This window comes from Triticum dicoccoides, chromosome 2A (genome assembly GCF_002162155.2).
Source record: "Triticum dicoccoides isolate Atlit2015 ecotype Zavitan chromosome 2A, WEW_v2.0, whole genome shotgun sequence".
In the NCBI taxonomy this organism is placed as follows: domain Eukaryota; kingdom Viridiplantae; phylum Streptophyta; class Magnoliopsida; order Poales; family Poaceae; genus Triticum; species Triticum dicoccoides.
The window spans coordinates 692,036,366-692,057,269 of record NC_041382.1 but is presented as its reverse complement, the minus strand read 5'-3'; the positions used below and the strand labels follow the sequence as shown (position 1 = coordinate 692,057,269).

General features: G+C 46.0%; 1 pseudogene; it reads left to right on the top strand.

Annotated features, from left to right (window-relative positions):
• The first annotated feature begins 1,809 nt into the window (after nt 1-1,809).
• Nucleotides 1,810-19,204, top strand: LOC119358123 (annotated as a pseudogene).
• The last annotated feature ends 1,700 nt before the right edge of the window (nt 19,205-20,904 follow it).

The window sequence follows — 20,904 nt, the reverse complement described above, 5'->3', positions numbered from 1 at the left end:
TGAAGTTCTTGCAAGGAAGTCCACGTAATACCAAACATGACTTGTCATCAACACATCTCTGGCGGTATATAACCTGCAATAGCCGCTAAATGCTTGGTCACACCGAGAGTTCCCCCAAGCACTTCACATAATACCTTAGAGAGATGCTCCGTAAAGTGCTTGAAGGGAACTCCCGGTAATACCAAACTTGGTTTGCCATTATATTAGTACATCTCTGTTATGGTACGTGGCCCGTATATATGTTTACTAAATGCTTGGTGACATCAAGAGTTCCCCAAACACTTCAGAAATGCCTTACAAAAGATGTTTCCTGAAGTGCTTGAAGGGAACTCCCGACGAGGCCAAACTCGATGAACTCTCACCTACCCATAATCGTGTATATGGATTTCATACATGGACCTACCACTATAATTAAAACACAAGCCCTCTCAAACCTATTGAAACTGCTGGTTGTCATCCATAGTTCTCCCAAACACTTCACTATGCATAGCTGCCAAGCTCACTGCGCGCACTTACAAAAGTGTCAATGCACCAAGACATAGTTAAGCTAGCTACTGAAGTGATTTGAGGAGAACTCCAGTTGACAACCAACCAAACTTGCTATGACTCTGCTCATCTCCCGTGGACCACACCTCACCTGTCTAATCTACCCTGCTGATGATGGGCACATAGCCGGCTGCTATTTATAAGTCTACACGAAAGACTAAAGATTTCCAGTAGCAAGCTTGTTGCTTCCCGTGGACTGTGGTGTGCAAATGCTTGCAAGGTCTTGGAGCCGGGTAGATGAACCTAGCAATGCACCTAGCCATGAAGCGGCCTAGGTTAGAAGCTAGAGTGAAGGGAATATCATGTGACGTGTCTATTTTGGGAGGCGCAACTCAGGTAGATTTGCAGCTCCGAATCGTAGAAAAGCTCATGGAGCAAAGGTGTGTGCCCAGCCTGCAAATTCGTTATCTCTCGCAGCTAGCTAGAGATCATCGCTCGGTTTCTGTCCACGAACATTTCCATCAGCGCATGCAAAGGGAGTGTTGCAGCCTGCAGGGATCACGCCATAATCACCATCATCTCACCATGCAACTGGTGCAAAGCTCGGGCCACTTGCAGGATAGGACAGGGGCCAGACACACGAGCTGCGATCCGGGGCAATCTTTGCTAATAATTCGCCGCAGGAAAGCGCTCCATAGTATAGATCGCATGGGTGGACGTATTGGTTGGTTGCTGTAGTGCTGTTGGTGCGGTATCTTTGATAAAGTGAGCAGGAACTTAGGTGAAGAACCATAAAGTGATCAGGAACTTAGGTACACAAAGACAAAATGTTTTCCGCGTCCTGATACATGCTGAAGATTTCACACTGTTAATGGCTTGCACCGACCGGTGCAGCGGGAGGACACGGCCCTACTAATCTTCAGTACTACAGTATTTATGTACTCCTACTCATCTCCTATACTTTTCACAGGCCGTGGCTTCTGCCATCAGGCTGGTTAATCCATGTTGAGATCAAAGATTCAAACAGGACCGGAGAGTGCTGAGTTGGTCTCGTATTACTGATATATCATATATGAACTGAGCGTGAGATCACCATCACACATAAACAAACTAGTGTTTCACTTGTCGTTTGCAGCACGCGTTCATCATCAGTGTTCTTTAATTAAAGGCCAGCTATTACATAGACAAATGATGCTGCTAAAGACACATTTGGTAATCATAATGCCAGGGCATGTAGACCTAATCTGGCATTTTCCAATACGAAATCTGTCTAAATCCAATGGCTAGCTAGCTAGTTGTCCCATTATGCGTGACTGTACGGACATGCGGCATAAAGGGAGAATAAGAAAAGCAGAGACGCCGATGGGGCAACACGCCCTGTGCCACCACAGTGCTGCAACAGAGAAAAAAGCTACAGGAAGGCGTCCAGGTTCAGTGCACCCAATCCGTGTCACTGCAGAAGATCGATACTGTCGTTCAAAGTTCAGAAACCCGGCCAGACGACGAGTTTCGAGCGGGTCAAATTGGAGCGGCTGAGCCCCCCAAGAGATGCTCGCAGTATAAGTACCTTTGGTGAAGCAGCACTCCCAGAGGCGAGATGACGTTCTTCTTCCTCGTGCCGTAGGAGGAGGAGGAGGAGGCCGTCGTCTCCCATGGAGTTCCCCTCATTCATCACTTCTTGGTTCGTATCCGTTGTTGTTCGTTCAGGTTCAGGTAGGGAGGAGGGTTTTGCTGTTGTTCGTGGATAGGGGAGATGGAGATTGGAGATGCATCTCCTTTTCTCGTCTTGCTGCGTGTTGTTGCATCTTGATTGTATGTTTCTTGTATCCAATCCATTCCAGGCAAATAAATCTTTGATGAGCAGAGAAACTGCTTGATCATGTTTCTTGTCTCTTTCGCTTGCTTGTGTTTCTTTCGTTCACTTGTCTGATTGTGGCCTTCGGAAATGCAAATGTGTGTGCGTGAGTGTGTTTCTGCTGCCCATTGGCAGCTGAAAAAGTTTCCAGTGCTGCAATGGTTTATGATCTAAGATATTCTGACGCCATCAACGCCGTTGTGAGAGGGTGCACTGGCCCAGTGTTCCTGAATTTTACCATGTCTTCGGTTGTGTGTATCTATCCGCCTCTGGTAGAAGGTAGGGGCCATGAAAATTAATGTCTGCATTCTTTCACCAGTCCGGCCAATGAGAACACTTTCAGCTCCCTATCTTGAAAACTAGCCCTCAGATACAACAATATGCATCAACTTTGGACATTTAAGGCAATAACATGTACAGGTCTGTACCCTGAACAAGTAAGCTAAAATGCAATGATCACTCAAAAGATATTTCCTGCAAAATTATGCAATATGACAAAAAGAGGATTGCATCTTCTAGTAGTATGACAGTACGAATATCTCAGTTAGAAAGCACAAAATGCTACTACTACGTACATAGTAGTGGTACATTAATGAGACGGCAATAAAATTATAGAAGTGATTTTACCATTGCCATCGCCCGGTTATGATGATTATGGCTGAACAACGCATATGATTGTTTGTCATATTAAGTGCATAATCACACCCAAACGGCTATGTAAACCATAAAAAATCTACAAGTTGATTTAAGTGGCAAGCCGTCAAATGTCAATCATATGTTGCTGTGTTTTCAGACTACCGAGTTTGAATACAATGGAATGTAATGTCAAAAGCACAAGTGTGGACCTTACAAAACATGTGTCTTATTTTTACCAAATATTTTTACTAGTACCCAGTTGATCTATGTAGCGGAATAAAACCAACTGGACAGACCAATATGCTAGTTCCACTTAACATTACAGTGCCACTGTTAATTTGTTCTATAATCCCGCTCCAAACTAAAGTGTTTAGGATTGGAGCGTTGTGGGAGCTTCCCCACTGCGTTCGGCTTCCTCCTCTGGCGGCAATACTGAATGGGAGTGGCAATGTGGGGGAGCTCCTATCTATCGCTAAATGCGAATGATTGTCCGGGTCTCCCACTAGGGGCGCTGTATTAGGCCGGCGGGCTAGTTAGGCTTGTGCCACAACCTGTAGCACTATCCGGTTTAATTTTTTTGTCTTTTCCTTCTGATTTTTTTTAGGTTTTTTAACATAAAAAAATAGATGAACATTTTTGGGAAAAAGCGTGTGAACATTTTTTTTAAATGCATGAACTTTTGATAAAATTGAACTGTTTTTGAAATCTACGAACACTTCTATAAAATGTGGAGATGTTTAAATATACGTGATTTTTTAAACTTTTGTGAACATTTTTAAGACTTTTTTGAATATGTTATAAAGGGTTGAACATTTAATAAAAAAAATCCAATTTCAGATTTGTTTAACTATGAACTTTTTTAAGTAAAAGATTAAAACCTAAACAAGGAAAGAAAAAAGGAAACCGTATAATACCGACAGAGAAAACAACAAAAATGGAAGAAGAACAAAAAAGCAGACACAAACCTTCTAGAACCTTTCTAAACTGAAAAAACTATACCCAGAACCTTCCCAAAACTGTGAATAGTAACACTAATTGGGCTGGCCTAACTTTCCTTTGTGCGATTGCCCGACATCTCGTCTCAATGAGCGACAAACAAGAATTACCGGCAACACATCCAAGCAGCCCACGTGATTGCGTAGACATATTTATGTTTTTTTTGGGAAACTAGGGATTTTATTCATTGATCAGAACATTCGGAATACAAATAATGTTTGGAGGGATCCCTAGCCACATATGGCGACCTTCCGGAAGCGACGAAGCTGCCTTGGACAAGGCATGGGCTTCAAAATTCGCCTCCCTAACCTCAAAACGAAAAGTAACTTTAACAAATTCCTTTACTCTATCTCTAATCTCATCTAGAATCATGGAATAAGGTGAATGCGCACCCTGGTTGATATCCGAGACAACCTGCATACAATCTGAAGCTATTATCACATGTGTTATGTTGAGATCCTTTGCTAGGGAGAGGGCTTCATTGCATGCACAAGCTTCCAGATTTGGTGCATCAACTAGTCCTTCAAAAATCGTCGCCGAGGCTCCCAGATACTTGCCATCCTTATCTCGACAAACTGCTGCAGCAGCGCCCATGCGTCCATTGCGTGACAATCCTCCATCAACATTTATCTTCGCCGAGTGTTCACCTGGAGCGATCCTGAAAATAGAACCAGGCCCATCTGAAGCCCATCTTAGTTCCGAACCATGAATTAATTAATAGAACAAATCAAGCTAAAAAACATTGAGAAAAAAGGTGCCCCGTCCCCTAATACAATCTAGAATGTATTGCCAAATATATTACAAATCTATGAAATTGAGCAGTGCGACGAAAAGGCGCGCGGCCCTTTGTAACAACACACAGGGCAAATATATTCCAAATTAGTTGAAGTTATAGGTTTATCCTACATCAAACTTCTTTAACTTTGATCAAGTCTATACAAATGTATACTAATCAGTCGCTTCTTGTCATGCCAGAGAAGGTCGGGGATCACTGGAGAGGAGCTAGGGGGATCAGAGCCGGCCGAGAGTGGAGTGGAGTGGGAAGTGGCTAGGGTTTCATCCTGATGTAGATAGGGAGGGGTATTTGTGGAGTCGGCGTCGAGATTGTGGTTGGACACGACAGTGGGCGAACTTCGTGACTTGGTTAGGTCCTATAATCCAGCAGTTTTTTAGTGAGATAAAGAAGAAAGTCAGGGCTATCGAGGAGATTAAGTGGAGTCTTCGTTTCTGACAAAGTGTGGTAGTGGACTGTGATGGAAAAAGTGAAGGACTTGCGTTATGGTGGAGGGATAATTTGCAGGTGTTTGTTATGCCTTCGTGCCAATATTTTCTTGATGCGGCGATTACCGTGGATGGCAAAACCTTTAGGTTGACTGGAACCTATGGGGAGCCTAAGATGGAGCTGAGAAAGAAAACATGGGACGCTATTCACTATCTAAAATCTCAAGATGACTTAATTACATTGGCTATGTGCAGGCAATTTCAATGAGCTATTATTCCAATCCGAACAGCTAGGCGGCAAACCACGTAGTCTTGCACATATGAAGGGCTTCCAAGAATGCTTGGACCATAGCGGCCTAGAAGACCTAGGATTCTTTGGCTACCCGTATACATGGGATAGCAAAAGGGATGCTGGTAAAAACATTCAAGTCGGGCTGGACAAAGGCACTTGCATCTTGGATTTCTTGTCGTTATTCTGAGCAACGACGATGGAGCATGTATTAACTGAGGAGTCAGACCATGTGGCCCTCCTGACCAGGGCTCTTGAATCACCGGATAACAACATGCAAGGGAGAGGAAAGGTTTTAGATACATGAAGATGTGGACCCAATACAGGCAGTATCACTCCATGGTGCGCGATCCATTGAACGAAGTGAGCACTGGAGGTCCGACACTTAGAAGCCCAACTGCATGAGATATATGCCAAAGAGGAGTTGATGTACATGTAGTGTTCGCGGGTGGATTGGCTGAAAGCCGAGGATACATACACATAGTATTTTTCAGAACTGTGCATCAAATAGGAAAAGGAAAAATAACGTTAGGGTGCTGCTCAAATCGAACAGACCCACTGCATTGTAGATGAGGAGATGAGGGCTTTAGCTGCTGATTTCTATGAGCACCTATTTGCGTTGGATGGGTCGGCAGAGGCGGAGCAGCTCCTAAGCATATTGAGTGCTATCTCACGAAGGATATGGAGGTGAAGTTGTGTGTGATCTTCTCTAGCGAGGAGATCGAGCATGCACTTTTTCGGATGGGGCCAACAAAGGCCCCAAGGCCGAACGGCATGCCGGCTTTATTTTACCAATGCCACATGGGGTTGGTAAAGGACGGTGTGTGTTATGGGGTTCAAGATTTTTTGCATGGGGTAAATTTACCAAGTTCTTTGAGTGACACTGTTCTTGTGATGATCCCCAGAGTAAACTCACCGGAGCTTCTTACTCAGTTTCGCCCGAGCAATCTTTGTAATGTACTATACAAAATAGCGGCGGAAGTGTTGGTGAACAGGTTAAAGGTGGTGCTACCAATTCTGATCTCAGAGGAACAAAATGCTTTCCTGCCTGGTAGGCTAACAACTGACAATGTCCTTGTAGCGTACGAATGTGTACATGCAATTGGAACAAGGAAAAGGAAAAAACCACTCTACACCACAAAGTTGGATATGATGAAGGCATACGATAAGGTGGAGTGGATTTTCCTGGAGCGAATGGTGAATAAGTTTGGCTTCTCAGGCAGGTGGATAGCAATGGTTATGAGGTGTATCACAACTGGAACTTTCACTGTCAAACTGAATGGGGGATGATTGAGAAGTTTTACTCCTTCGAGGGGGCTTCAATAGGGGGACCGACTTTCGCCATATTTATTTCTGCACTATGTAGAGGGGTTCTCTTCTTTACTAAAAAAATACACATAGAGAGAATGAGCTGAAGGGTGTTTCCTTTGAGAGCACTTGCCCTAATGTTACTCACCTTCTTTTTGCTGATGACAATGTTGTGTTTTTGAGGCATAACAAAGTAATTTTATAGTGCTAAAAACATCCATAATGTGTATGAAGCGGCCTCATGCCAGAATGTAAATCTCAACAAGTCATCTATATTTTCTAGTAAAGGAAGTCTGGTTGAGGGAAAAGATGAATTGAAAGGAACTCTAGGCAATGATTCGAAACCTTTGAGTGAATGTTATCTTGGCCTGCCAACTGTGATAGATAGATCCAAAGATGGGACTTTCAAGAATGTGAAAGAATCATCAAAAGGTAAAGTCATGGGATAGAAGGTCCAAGGGCAATCAAAGGCAGCTAGAGAGGTGCTTGTCAAATTCGCCCTCCAGTCTACACCAACTTACACTATGAGCTATTTTCAATCCCCAAAGAAAACGTGCCGGAACGTAACCTCAATCTCTTCTAACTTTTGTTGAGGTGCAGCCAATGATGATAGGAATGTACACTGGATTGCATGGGATAAGGTGTGCGCTACAAAGCGGGAAGCCGTGATGGGTTTATGAAATTTTGAGGTATTTAATCAAGCTTTGCTAGATAAACAAGCGTGGGGGATCCTCTAGGTCCGAATTTCCATGTGTGCAAGAGTTTTGAAGGACACATATTTTTAGAGAGGGAAGCATCATGAATGCATCATGCCCAACCAATGCTTCTTTCACTTTCTGAAGTATTCTACAAGTTATAGACCACCTTCGAGAAGGTGTATTTGTGGAGGATTAGAGATGGTAGTAGGATCAATATCCATCATGATAACCGGATACCAGAGAGAGGCAGCGTAAAGCCACTGGGCAAGGATTATGTGCATGGCATCACAAGGGTTTGTGATTTACTGAATGATCATGGCACCAATTGGGTAGAACCAAGGTGGCACAAATGTTTTGGGATGATGACACTAATGACATATTGCAAACCGAACAACGAAAACTACCTTGCTTGGAAATTCACAAAAAGTGGCAAGTTCCTTGTTAGACACGCACACCATTTAGGAATGGCTATGAAAGGTGCCTGGGCAGCCAGACCCCTTCTCGACGGGCTAAAACACAAAGGGTGGTTAGCTCTTTGGGACACTTGTGCGCCGGGCAAAGCGAAAATCCACACGTGGAGACTCATGTGGAATAAACTTGCTCTAGGAGCCGAACTCCACAAAAGGAAGATCAAGCCCGGGTATTTTGTGTTGCATGTGGCAAAGAGGAAGATATGTTGCGTAGATTCTGGTTGTGTCCACATTTGTCGTGCTTCTAGAAGTTGATGCACTCAGAGATGGGAGTACCGTTGGCGATCCCGCCGGCGTCGGTGTGCTCCCAAAGTGCAGCTCCCGCCGACGGAGGGGTGGCTCAAAGCTAACGACGATGGCGTCACGTCCAAGATGGGAAAGAAGAGTGGCGCGGGAGTGGTGATGCGCGATCACGACAACACGTTCTGGGCTGCTGTGTGCCACTACTTCCCAACTATTTCTGGAGAGCGGTGCAATTCGCTGTTGAGATGGGTGTCATGAAGATTATTTGTGGAGCTTGATAGCAAAAGTGTGGCAAGCATGATCAACGACTCAACCAAAAACCTCTCGGCAGTTAGGCCAGTTATTGAAGATTATAAGAAATGCTCAAGTCTTTTGAGAATCACAAGATCAAATGAGCGAGGACCGCGGAGATCAATAAATGGAGTAGCGCATATCATGGCGCGAGAGGGTGTTAGCAATGATGAGTCATGTAAGGTTTGGCTTCATGTGCCGGCGGGCTGTATTTTGCATGCGATTGCGTCGGAAATTCCGGAATGAACAGAACAATTTTACCCCCCAAAAAAAGACACAAAGGCAAGGTCTCATGTGAAACAATCACAGCCAAACCGAAGACGAAAATGATGCAAAATTCGAAAAATCAATCAGGAGCGTCTCCTCGGAAACCGAAACCCCGCTCACTCTCTCCTCTCCGCTCCGCTCCCCATTTCTCGCACTTCTCCGGCCGCCTCAAATCAGAAGCCCTAAACCTAGCCGGAGACCCGAGGGGGAGCCCTCCTCCTCCTCCTCCCCCCCTCCAGCTATTGCTGCTCCGCCATGAACAACTTCCACGTCTACGAGGCCATTGGCCGTGGCAAGCACTCGGTGACCCTTTGCCCCCGCCTCCTCCATTCTGGCCGGTTTCGCCCCCTACCCCGGCCTCGGATCCGCCCCTATCGGGCCGGGGCTGATTCGTATGCAAGGGATCTCTGATTGTTTCAGTTTTTTTTGGGGTGAGGTTGTGGTGCGGAAGACGGTGTACAAGGGGCGGAAGAAGAAAGCCATCGAGTACTTCACTGTCAAGAGCGTCGACAAGTCGCAGCGCTCCAAGGTCCTCAACGAGGTGAGCCAGCCCCTCTCTCCCCGCGTCGATTTTGATTTCTGCTTAGTTTTTGCTTGAGAATGATGCAGTATGAAGGGGAAACTTAACTGCCCCAGGCTAAATGTAACCTGTGACTAAGATAATGATAAGCTTGATGTGCTAAGGGCATCTCCAGCCGTTCGGCCCCCCAGGACGCCTAAATAGAGCGGCCTGGGGGCGTGCCGGCGCTAGTTCGGCCCCCGGGGGCGACCTAGCGCCCAGTCACGCCCCCACGCGCCGGCCCCAGGATGCAGGAAATTTAAACTTGATCGTTCCCGCTCACACAAGACGCCGCAAATCCGGCGATCGGACGTAGTCTGACGTTACAAAAAACAGAGTTCGTGTGCGCAATGATTCACTCGGCGGGGTCGGCTCCAGGCGTTGGCGGAGTCGGCGTGCGCGGGCTCGGCTGTGTCGGAGCTGCTTCGGTGTTGGGCTGTGTTGGCGCGGCTTCGGCACTGCTGGGCGGCGACGTAGAGGCGTCGTTTGGGATTGGCGTCCGGGTGGTCGTGGGCGTCGTCGGCGTCGTCGGCGTTGCCGTCGGCAGCTCGTTCAGGATGAGGCCGCGCTGCACCAGGTACCACGCCTTGAGCTTCTCGTCATTGCTCTGGAGCATGTCCGCCCCGCTCATCAGAAAAGCCATGTCGGTGTTCCTCTTCTTCGCGGCGACGTTCGTCCGGAGCAGGTCAAGTTTGATGGCGTTGTTCTTCATCAGCGACGACCACCGCGCCTCGGTCTTCTCTTCGCGCAGGACGGCCCGGGCCTGCGCGTCGGCGAGGCAATGCTCGATGGACTCCTGCACTCGCGCAGTTGCCGTGTCGGCATTTTCCCCCTTCTTCGCCAACTTGTGGCCGTCCGGCCGCCCCTCTGACGCGCTCGGAGTCGGCGCGTCCGGCTTGTATGTCTCCTTGGCCTTGTCGAGGGCACGCCGGACTTCCGCCCACTTCTCCCACTTGTCAATGCGCTTGTAGACGTGGAGGTGCTTGAAGTCGGTGTCTTGGTTGTCGCCCCGATACATGGCGAACATACGCAGCAGCTGATCCTCAATGCTGGCGCCGCTCTCCGGGCGAGCCGCGACCTCCTCGACGATTTCATGCCATTTGTTGCACGCCAACTGGACACGGCCCCAATGGTTCGCCATCGCCTTGGAGCCGCGCTGCATGTAGACGCCTTTGAAGTAGGGGTCGACGAGCTTCCGTTCGTCGAACTCGGCCTTGATGCGGTCCCAGTACGTCTCCAAGCTCTGGTTCGCGCCGGTGGTCGGGTGGAGGCAGACGACTTTCCATGCTTCGGCGAGGCATTCCTCCTCCTTGGACGTCCACTTGATGCGCGGTTCGCCTGACCTGGCCGCCCGCTTCTTCTTCTTCTGGCGCCCCTTCGCCGGAACAGGAGCCGGCTCGTCGTCCTCCTCCTCCTCCTCGGGTTCCTGCGCGTCCTCGCCGTAGACGTAGCCGAACTCGGCCTCCATGTCGCCGCTGAGATCCACTACCGCGTCCTGGGTGGCGAACTCGGGAGAGGCGGCGGCCGCGGTCGACCCTGTCGCGATGATGTCGTCCATGTCGGCTCCCGTGTCGTCGGCGTCGCCGAGGTGCGAGAAGGGTAGAGGTCCACGATAGAGATGGGGCGTCGGCGTGGACGCGTAGGAGGCGGGCGGCGAGTAGTTGTATGGAGGGTACTGCACGCCGACGAAGGCGGGCGAGGGCGTGCGCGTAGCGGGGTGACCATGAGGGAAGGTCACGTTCGGGTTGAACCCACCGTGCGCGTCGCCGTCGGCGTAGCCGGGCGACGATGAACCCCATGGAGATCCGACGCCTTGCTGTCCCCAGGGCGCGTACTGGGCGTGGCTGACGACGGGTGGGTTCATCCCCGCCTGGTCGACCGATGAGGAAGACGCCGCCAAGCGCGCCGCGTTGTCGCGGGCCTTCTTGGCGATGGCCCTGTTCCGCCTGTCGGCGGTGACTGCTTCGCGCCGCTGAACTTCCACCCTCCACTCGGCGTTCGACATGCCCGGCGGCTTCGATGGCGGCGCCCTCGGCTTCCTCTGCTTCGGCTGGACCACGGCGCCAGTCGCGTTTGCCGCCGCGCGCGGCATGGTGTACTTCTTCGGCGGCATGGCGGCGACTGGAAGGCGAGCGGGAGGGGGTTTGGCGGGAGGAAGGGGGAGAATGGCGGGAGGAAGGCGAGCAAGCGGGAGAGATGCGAGGGAAAAGCGTCAACAAACAGCGGGAAAAGGCCCTCGGGTCGCCTCCATGGCGGGCCCACGCGCCTTTTTCGCTTGCGTCGGCTCCCCAAGCGCCCCCCAGGGCGCCGGGTTCGGCCTGGGTCCGCCGGCACCAGTTTTGGCCCGAGCCGGCGAAAAACGGCCTTCTGAGGGCGCGACTGGGGCCTTTTTTTGGCGCTGGCGCGGCAAAATCGCCTGGGGAGGCCCTGTTGGGGGCGCGGCTGGAGATGCCCTAAATGCCGTGCTGTTTTTCTCCTGTCACAAAGCATCACGAATTATTAGTTTTTCATAAGCGCTGGGAAGACATCAACTTCCTAATAATTTTGCAGAGTTTTTTTCATACCCTATTATAGAAGAGATATGCCCATGAGGATAAGTTACAACCTGCGCTCACTAATGATTGTTGTTGACTTACTATTGGCAAATGCTGCTCTTTCTTCGGGTTTGTACTTAGTTTTTGCTATTGTCGCTTCTAAGGACCTGTTTTTCTTTTGGATGTGCCTTTGTCTCTGAGCAACTGCCCGAGGGTAATTATCTACAAGGTAGATAAAATGTTACCAGATAGAGAATCATTCTCAAGCTTGGTCTTAGATGTTCTATCATAAGTTTGATCAATGCTTATGCTCATAAGTTGTTTATTTATGGTTTGTTCCTTTGTGCCAATGATGCTTTTGAACTTACTTTTGCAGGTCCGGATGCTTCATTCTTTAGATCATGCAAATGTCCTGAAATTTTACTCTTGGTAAGTTTTTAAGGATTCATATTGACGTATTGCTTTGGCCTGTGCTAATTTTGCAGTATAGCAAATTAGCAATGACAAGTACTTTGCTAGTCTTGTTGAGGTTATCCTTATTCTTCACTTAACATTTGACCATTCAAGTGCATACCATAACTATGCCTTGCTTTTCTCCCTAGGTACGAAACTTCAGCACATTTTTGGCTAGTATTGGAATATTGTGTTGGTGGAGACCTCAAGGGCTTGCTCGAGCAGGTATCTTGCTTATCCTTTTAAGCATTGTATGCATTTCACTAATTTGAAGAAGGGAACACAAAGCATCCTTTTGTGTCCATTTGCAACTGATATATTCTGCAGATATCACATACTCCCTCCGTTCCTAAATATTTGTCTTTCTAGAGATTTCAACAAGTGACTGCATACGGAGCAAAATGAGTGAATCTACACTCTAAAATATGTCTATATACATCCGTATGTGGTAGTTCATTTGAAATCCCTAAAAAGACAAATATTTAGGAACGAAGGGAGTATACGTGAGAAAAAATTACACCTAAAGTTTAGGAGATTGGAATATTTGAACTAGAAGTACAAGCGACAAAACTAATCGTTTTTATCAGCTTTTAGGAAAATCCCACATGAAACTTTATAGGACTTGCTAATTGTTCTTCCAACAGGAATAGATGTTTCGCACAATCTTGTTATTGTTGTTATTTATAATTGTGCACATTGAAAGAAACTTCAATCTGACAACTTGAAGTTGTGAATGCTACTAAAACTATTTTTTCTCAAGAAAACTATTTGTCATTTCATTGAAGTACGGTCAGCCCGAACCACCTGCTTTTACGATCTTAGTTCTATTTTTCTTTTATTCTAGCATTTACGGTTTTTATACTTTGTGTTCATGCGTTGAAGTACGAATTTTAGTCTTGCTTGTGCTCCACTTGGAAAAGGATTAGATAATTAACTGCCTCAAGATGGGAAACTGGAGTGCTGCTCTCCATTTTCTCCACTTGGAAACACTCAAAGCAACCTGCATAGTCTTCGACTCTAAGAAATGCTTGATTTATTTGCTATCCTGATAATGTTGTACTATTGTTTTTAGTAGTGTATTATATTGTTGCGGCGCAAAGCTTTTGCTAGCCTGTTTACCAGTACTTGCTTGTCATCCTAGACAACACGTGTTGATAAGGGCGAGCCACATAATTCTCTGTGGTGGTTGTTTGTGTTCCAGAGGCCTGTTGCGGGAGTAGATTTGATCTTTAACTGTATGTAACATCAGTGAAGACAAATGCTACCCCATTTTTCTGCTTGCTTGTCATCCTAGACAACACGTGTTGATAAGGGTGACCCACGTAATTCTCTGTGGTGCCTGTTTGTGTTCCATAGACCTGTTGTGTGAGTAGACATGTAGACCTTTTACTATATGTAACATCAGTGAAGAGAAATGCTACCCATTTTTATGCTTGCTTTGTCTTTATGTATTTTGTCTCATGTCTCACCCTATGTATTTTCATGCAGGATAAAAAGCTGCCTGAAAGTGCCATGCACGACCTGGCTTATGATCTTGTCAAAGCCCTGCTGTAAAGTTTCTTTGGTAACCTCGTTTCATTATATCTATTGTGTTATGGGTGGATTTTGATTGACTGAAAACATGTTGGGTGTTAGGTTCTTGCATTCACAAGGAATTATATATTGTGATCTGAAGCCATCTAACATTCTAATTGATGAGTTTGGATGCATGAAGGTAATCAGTAGACCACTGTGTACTATGTAAATACAGTGACAGCAAAAGAATAGACAATTGCTGGGAAGTAACAGTAATTTCCCCTTATTGTTGTAGCTGTGTGATTTTGGATTAGCAAGACGTTTAAAGGACATTGAGAAGACCGATCCTGGAGTTGTGAGCTCCCATTTCCTTTTCATCAAGCATTTCATTTTGTTTGGTTTTATCTTATTTTAATGATTCCCCCAATACCTTGTTTTTAGGTGCCACAACCTATGAGGGGGACACCATGTTACATGGCTCGTGAGTTGTTCCAAGAGGGAGGGGTCCACTCATATGCTTCTGATTTCTGGGCTCTTGGTTGTGTGCTTTACGAATGCTATGCAGGAAGACCTCCTTTTGTGGGCTGTGAATTTACCCAGTTAGTCAAATCCATGCTTTCAGAGCCTGCACCACCTTTACCTGATAACACACCAAGGTCTTTCCAGAATCTGATCAACTGCTTACTCATGAAAGACCCAGCTGAAAGACTACAGTGGACTGAATTATGTTCACACAACTTTTGGAGGAACAGTATGCTGATGATTCCTTTACCTCCTCAGCCTGCCTTTGATAACATGGTTGGACCTCCCACTACGCCATATTTAGCTGAGCGAAATGGGGATAAACCCCCGAGACAGCTGACGCCACCCAAGACTTGTGAACACCTACGCAAGAAAGATGAAAATTCTGCCAAGGCGTTCACGACTCCTGTTAAGAATGTGCAAACTGGTAAGAAAAATAATCCAAAACCTTGTAAGGCTGATGGTTTGAAGGGTGTAAATGTCCTTAGAATGTCTCGCATAGCTAAGAGAAATTTGCAAAGGGAAAAGGCCAAGGGGAACTACAGGCGCCCTCCCACAGAAACAGACGAAAATGAGGCTGAAGTTAAGATCGAAAATAATGACATGGAGCTTGATTTTGGTGAAAATCCAGAAGGCGATGCACCTGATGATAATGATGGATCAGATAATGCTGGATCCACAGCAGATGAAAAACATAGGACTCAAGGAACTGATGGAAATGAAGAGAACTGCGTAAATCAGGTGGACATGCTCATGGATGAGTGTTCTGTTAAGCCTGATACCGTGTTGAAAGCTGAGAAGACTTGTTCAGAGAATCTTGATGTGGTGGCCACTCCACCTAGTTTCTGTATGAGGAAAGCACGTCCAAAGACAACTTCTGGTGCTGCAACAGGTTCTGAGCCGTCTAACATCTTTGAAGCATTCTGGCATCCAACAGACCTTGCAGTTAAACCAGTCATGCCCAGTAAAAAAGGAGATAAAGCTACAGAGACCATCTCTGTGCTTCCTTTTGAAGCTCTTACTGCTGCTGATTATATCAAGTTACCACGAGAACAGGTGAATGCATTCAATAGCCAGATAATTCAGAGTTTGAGTGGATCTTTTCAGGTTTCAGAAAAACAGAATATCATCAGATACCTGGAGTTGTTAAGCATGAGCTCTGATGCTGCAAATATAATCACTAATGGCCCAATTATGTTGCTGCTTATAAGAATGCTCCGACTATCGAAAACTTCAGTCTTGCGTGTCCAGGTTGCTTCACTTATGGGACTGCTGATACGCTACTCCACTATCCTTGATGCAGAGCTAGCTAGTTCAGGAATTATTAATGCTTTGTCAGATGGCTTAAGGGACCGGCACAATAAACTGAGGAGATTCTGTATGGCAACACTTGGAGAATTACTGTTCTACATATCAACACAATTTGATCAGGATAGCAAGGAAAGCAATGCCGAAGAATCTCCTATGAAGGACAACAAATCTGGTGCTTTGTGGCAGGTTAGAAACTCCAAATGAAAAATATGCTAGCTCTACATGTTTTTTGCATGCCAGTGGTTGATTTACATGGACTTACCTTGCATTGCCCTATACTGCATCACGTTCTGAAAAGATAAGTTGTGGTGGCAAGTTACTGGGAATTAGATTCCAACATCTCTAATGGTTGGTACTGATTCTTCTATGGGAGCTTATCCTCTTTGCCCACCGTACTGTACTGAAGTAGAAATTCATTAGGAGTTGAAAGTATATTAACTGAAAGAACTAAATGAGCACATATGCATATATAGATGGTAGATACCGACTTCACGTTCCAATACATGCTCCATTCTTTATTCATGTGTCTAGACACAAGTTTATTTTTAATGTGTGTGTTGAGCTTTTGCAGTTATTATAAGTACATAAAAGGGTCTGTATTGGAACATGAGGGTATTTATATCAATATCTTAGCTGTATGTGGTCATGTAGACTAGATATACATATGGGCGGTTCATTTCCTTTGATTTGCAGCTACAAGTTCAAACTACTGTCTTCCCATGATTTAACTTGGCAAGCTGTGCAGGTCCCTAGTGCTGTAATAGCACTGGTGTCGTCTATCTTGCGTAAAGGGGAAGATGATCTGGCCCAGCTTGGACATCACGGTTGGACATCACGGTTTGCTTCCCAAGATGCAATTGGTCATCTTTGCTACATCTATAAAGCAACTGGGAAGCAGGAGAATACAAGGCTTATTGCAATTTCTTGTTTGAGCCGCCTAGCTCGATTCAGTTCGTCATGTACTCATTTAATACTGGAGAAGCTATTGTTCAAGGATATCGCATGCACACTCTTTAAGGGCAATCCACGTGAGCAACAGATCAGTCTGAATCTTCTGAATTCAGCATTAGTGAACAGTCATACCATACCAAATATGAACCGCTATATTCAGTCGTTAACCGAGGAGAAACAGTTGGTCCCTGGACTTATTTCTCTGATAGAACAGGGATCTGACATTCTGCGTGGAAAAACCCTTCTATTTGTTGCTCTTCTTTGCAAGAACAGTCGAAGGTGGCTTCCACAATTCTTTTGCAATGCAAAGCTGCTATCAGTAGTCGATAGATTGGGAAAGGAGAAGGATGGTTTCATCCACCAATGTACAGAAGCATTTGTTCAGTTAGTTGCTTTGTTGGTCCCAGGCATTCTTGACACTGTATCCAGTGATATACAGCAGGTCATGGGTGGCAAACGTCATGGACCTATTACTGCTTTAACTGCACGTACTCATCCAAAGAGCACAATTCATTTGTTCCCTGTTATCCTTCATCTTCTTGGGAGCGTATCCTTCTATCACAGAGTTGTGACAAGTCAAGTATTGCTCCAGTTGGCTAATCTTATGAAGATATTGGAGACGCCATTTCAGGTATGGCCTATAACTATCTGGACCCAACCTTCTTAGAACTGTTAGGTTCTACTAGCAAGAGGCCCATGCGTTGCACGGAACATCAAGATGCATTTATACGAGTTGTTTATCTTGTGGGAGACAAAGATGAACGAGGGAAGGCCTTATTTGCAAATGTGGAGAGGGGCGCGGGTATCTTTTTGCAAAATTGCCATAGTTTGCTTTCTATCCCTCAGATATAGATCGGCCGGTCTATATTGCAGGATGGCAGGCACACCATCATCACCAACTCGGTTTTTTATAAGAGTAGAGAAAACTAGGATTCACTCACTGTTTTCTCACACACATGCACACAAGGAACAGTATGAAGCTCTGTAGGTTTAGGTATCAACAGCACAAGCTTACTTTTACAAATAGGAGTGCATGTCCTTTTATAGAACTAACCAAACCAACTATGCTACCAATACTTGATAGCTAAGCTAGGACAGCTCAGTGCAAACTTTTACTGCAGTCTAGGACATATTGGTATCTGCCTACAGCTCAAAGTCAAATCAGATTTTACTTTTTACTGCTGACAACTATATCCGATATCTGAAGGGTGTAGCTGCAGCTCATTGCTGACATATGCATAGCTAGCTAATTTTGCATGCTATGATACAACTTCCACATAACTGACCATGACAAGATTAATACTAACAAACCTGATGCGAAAATATGGAGACCATTCATTATATATTTGCACTGCAATGTCTAAAATAAACTCATCCTAGTGTTGATGCTGTCTTGCCTTCAGAGTCTTCTCATTACGCCATGTGTTCGCTAAACTCTTGTCTTTTGTGGTCATTTGTGTACACTTTATTGTATTTCCAGGCTCGGGATGATTTCCAAATGACATTGCTGCGAGTTCTAGAGGCAGCTATCGAGGAGTCTTCTGTTATACTTACGGAACACAAAATATTCACAAGTCGATTCCTTCCGAGCTTATTCATCTTATACAAGGGCAATAAAGACTGTGATGCCAGATTCCTATGTTTGAAGATACTGTCTGATGTGATGATTGTGATCTTCAGTGATTCTTCATTGACCGCAGACGAACAAACGTTGGCTGACCTGAAAACAATCTCTCACAAATATTTTCTCCCTCTGTACCCTTCATTTGCAGAGGATGAAGATCCAATACCTATGTATGCACAGAAACTTCTAGTAATGCTGATGGAGCATGATTGCGTTAAGGTATCTGATATCCTGAATGAAGCGACAGTATCCCAGTGCTTCGAATTTTTGCTTGGAGATCTTTCAAATGCAAACATAAGCAATGTGAAGCTTTGTTTTGCTCTAGCATCTGCTCCTGACATGGACTCCAATGTCCTTTCACAGCTTCAAGTTGTCAGAAGAATGGGGAATCTAGTTGAGTTTGTGACTGCCAAAGATATGGATGATTTTCTGGAACCAACCTTGGAACTCTGCAGAGCTTTCATTATCCGTGGCATCGGCAGCAACAGAAGTATCGCCCTTCCCAAAGAACCAGCACTCCTTGTTGACAGCGCCTTCAGCATGAGCATTGCTGTTGATTAACAATCTTGCATCATGGATATATGCGACCTCGGTGGCAGTATGGGTTTATTTCTCGAGGTGGTTGGAAATTCAGATCCACAGGTAAGCGATTTGGCGTCAGATTGCGTGGTGTTGCTGCTCAAGGCAGCACCTCAAGAGGCCACGATGGGCTTGCTGACAAATCTTCCTAAACTGAGCGCTCTTTTGGACTCGTTGAAGCATGGTGTCTCCCTCCAGCTGACTCGCCTGCTATACAGCCTAGCATTCTCCTGCAGGCAGTATCTAGCCCAAGGAATGATACTCTCAATATCGGTGCCAGCTCTGATGCGAGTAGAAGCGCTTGTCTTGGCTTTCAAGGGCTCACATGACAGCTGCCTTGCTGATGCTGCTTTGTATCTGGGTGCCGAACTGCAGCGCCTACCTTGCTGTAGTTGAGCAGAAATGTGGACAAGGAGCCAGTCAGCTGGCTGCTATTGCACACAAGTGATCTCAATAGGAGGGTCTTGGCTTGGTATTTCTGGTGCCAAGTGTATGAGCAGAGCCATTGCCTCATCATGAGAGAGGCACGGTGCTGACCTTAATTGCTACTGTCTGACTGGGTTTCGGAAGTGATATTCTGAGCTCGAGCTCAGTTGTGCTTGTTATCTACCTCCTTCCACTCTGAGATTCTCAACTGGCAGCGTACAAACCCAGGTATTTGCTTTGTACTCGTATTTTGGTGCTTATTCTGCACCCATGGTCCACACGTGTGAAGAACTCAATGCAACGCCGTTTGTCTGAGTTAGCCCGGCTCAGACGGTCGCACAGGACGTGAGACATTCCGTGCAAGATTATGTTCCAACGGCAACGCTTCCTGAACCCAACGGAATTTTTAACTGACAGAAGATGCAGTCTGAAACAGATGTCGTGATAATGCCTCAGTCCTCACCTCCGGTAAAGCACCATGATAAGTGGACCTTGCACCCGCTCCCTGATTGCAGAGGAGGCACCGGAGAAGCGAGATGGAGCCATCCAGTGATTTCTCTTGGAGATGTGCAGCTTCAGCTGGGTGGATGACTGAACCAGACTGTACATTCAGTTCTCCCAGCCTCTCACTGTCTATCTATAGATGGTGCGCAGGAGTTCAACTTTCAAATTTATGCAAAACCCATCCACAGATAAGCAGAGTACTGATGGCACCTGTAGAAAAGCTAGCGTTCAATGCAGACATCATTTAGTTTGGAGAATAGTACACCAAGCAATCTATCTCATGTATTCCATGCTACAAGAATAACTGATCTTGTAGTACCAGCTCCTGAAATCGAGCTCATTACAAAGTTGCAGCTCATCCAAACATCAGCTTCCAACCTGACCACCAATCAACCGGTACAAATAGAATACATGAGGTAGGAGTACTTATTAAGCACAACACTGATAAGCAAATATCCAGAAAATGTTTTCTGAAACCATTACACCGTTTCATCGAATTAGTGGACACATCGTTTCATCAAATGTTCGAGTCTTGCATGCTAGCTCAACACACATCTGGGAGTCTCAGTTCTGGACCTTTGGTGCAGTTGTTTCGCCGGTAACGCTCGACCCCACAGTTCTTGCAGGTGCCTTCTACCTACTTGTCGTAGGTCGCCCAATCTATTTACTCTTTGCTGGTGCCAGTAATCTAGCTAATCCATCTCTTCACTAGGACAGGTTCTAGAAAACTTCTCCCTTGTATATTAATTGTGTTATTGAACCTCCTTGTTCCCATATGCATTGCATACTATGATTGTCGATGAACAATTTTCTCTCCATTGTTTCCAGAATAATGCTGATGCATTTATCGGGTCTAAAACAATTTTCTCTCCATTGTTTCCAGAATAATGATGATGCATTTATCGGGTCTAAAATTCTCTGTTTTCTTATATATCGAGCATTTGAGACTTCAAGCTACAAGCAAAAACTATTATACTATCCCTGGAACTACCACTAGTAGAAAAAGAGGCTTCCGTCCAGCCCCATTAGTCGCGAAACTGTAGGAACCGCGACTAATGAAGTCTTTAGTCACGGTTCGGCAGATGAACCGCGACCAAATGCCTGGGCCCAGGGCGCTCGCGGGCTTTAGTCGCGGTTGGCCAGGCCAACCGCGACTAAAGGTGCCC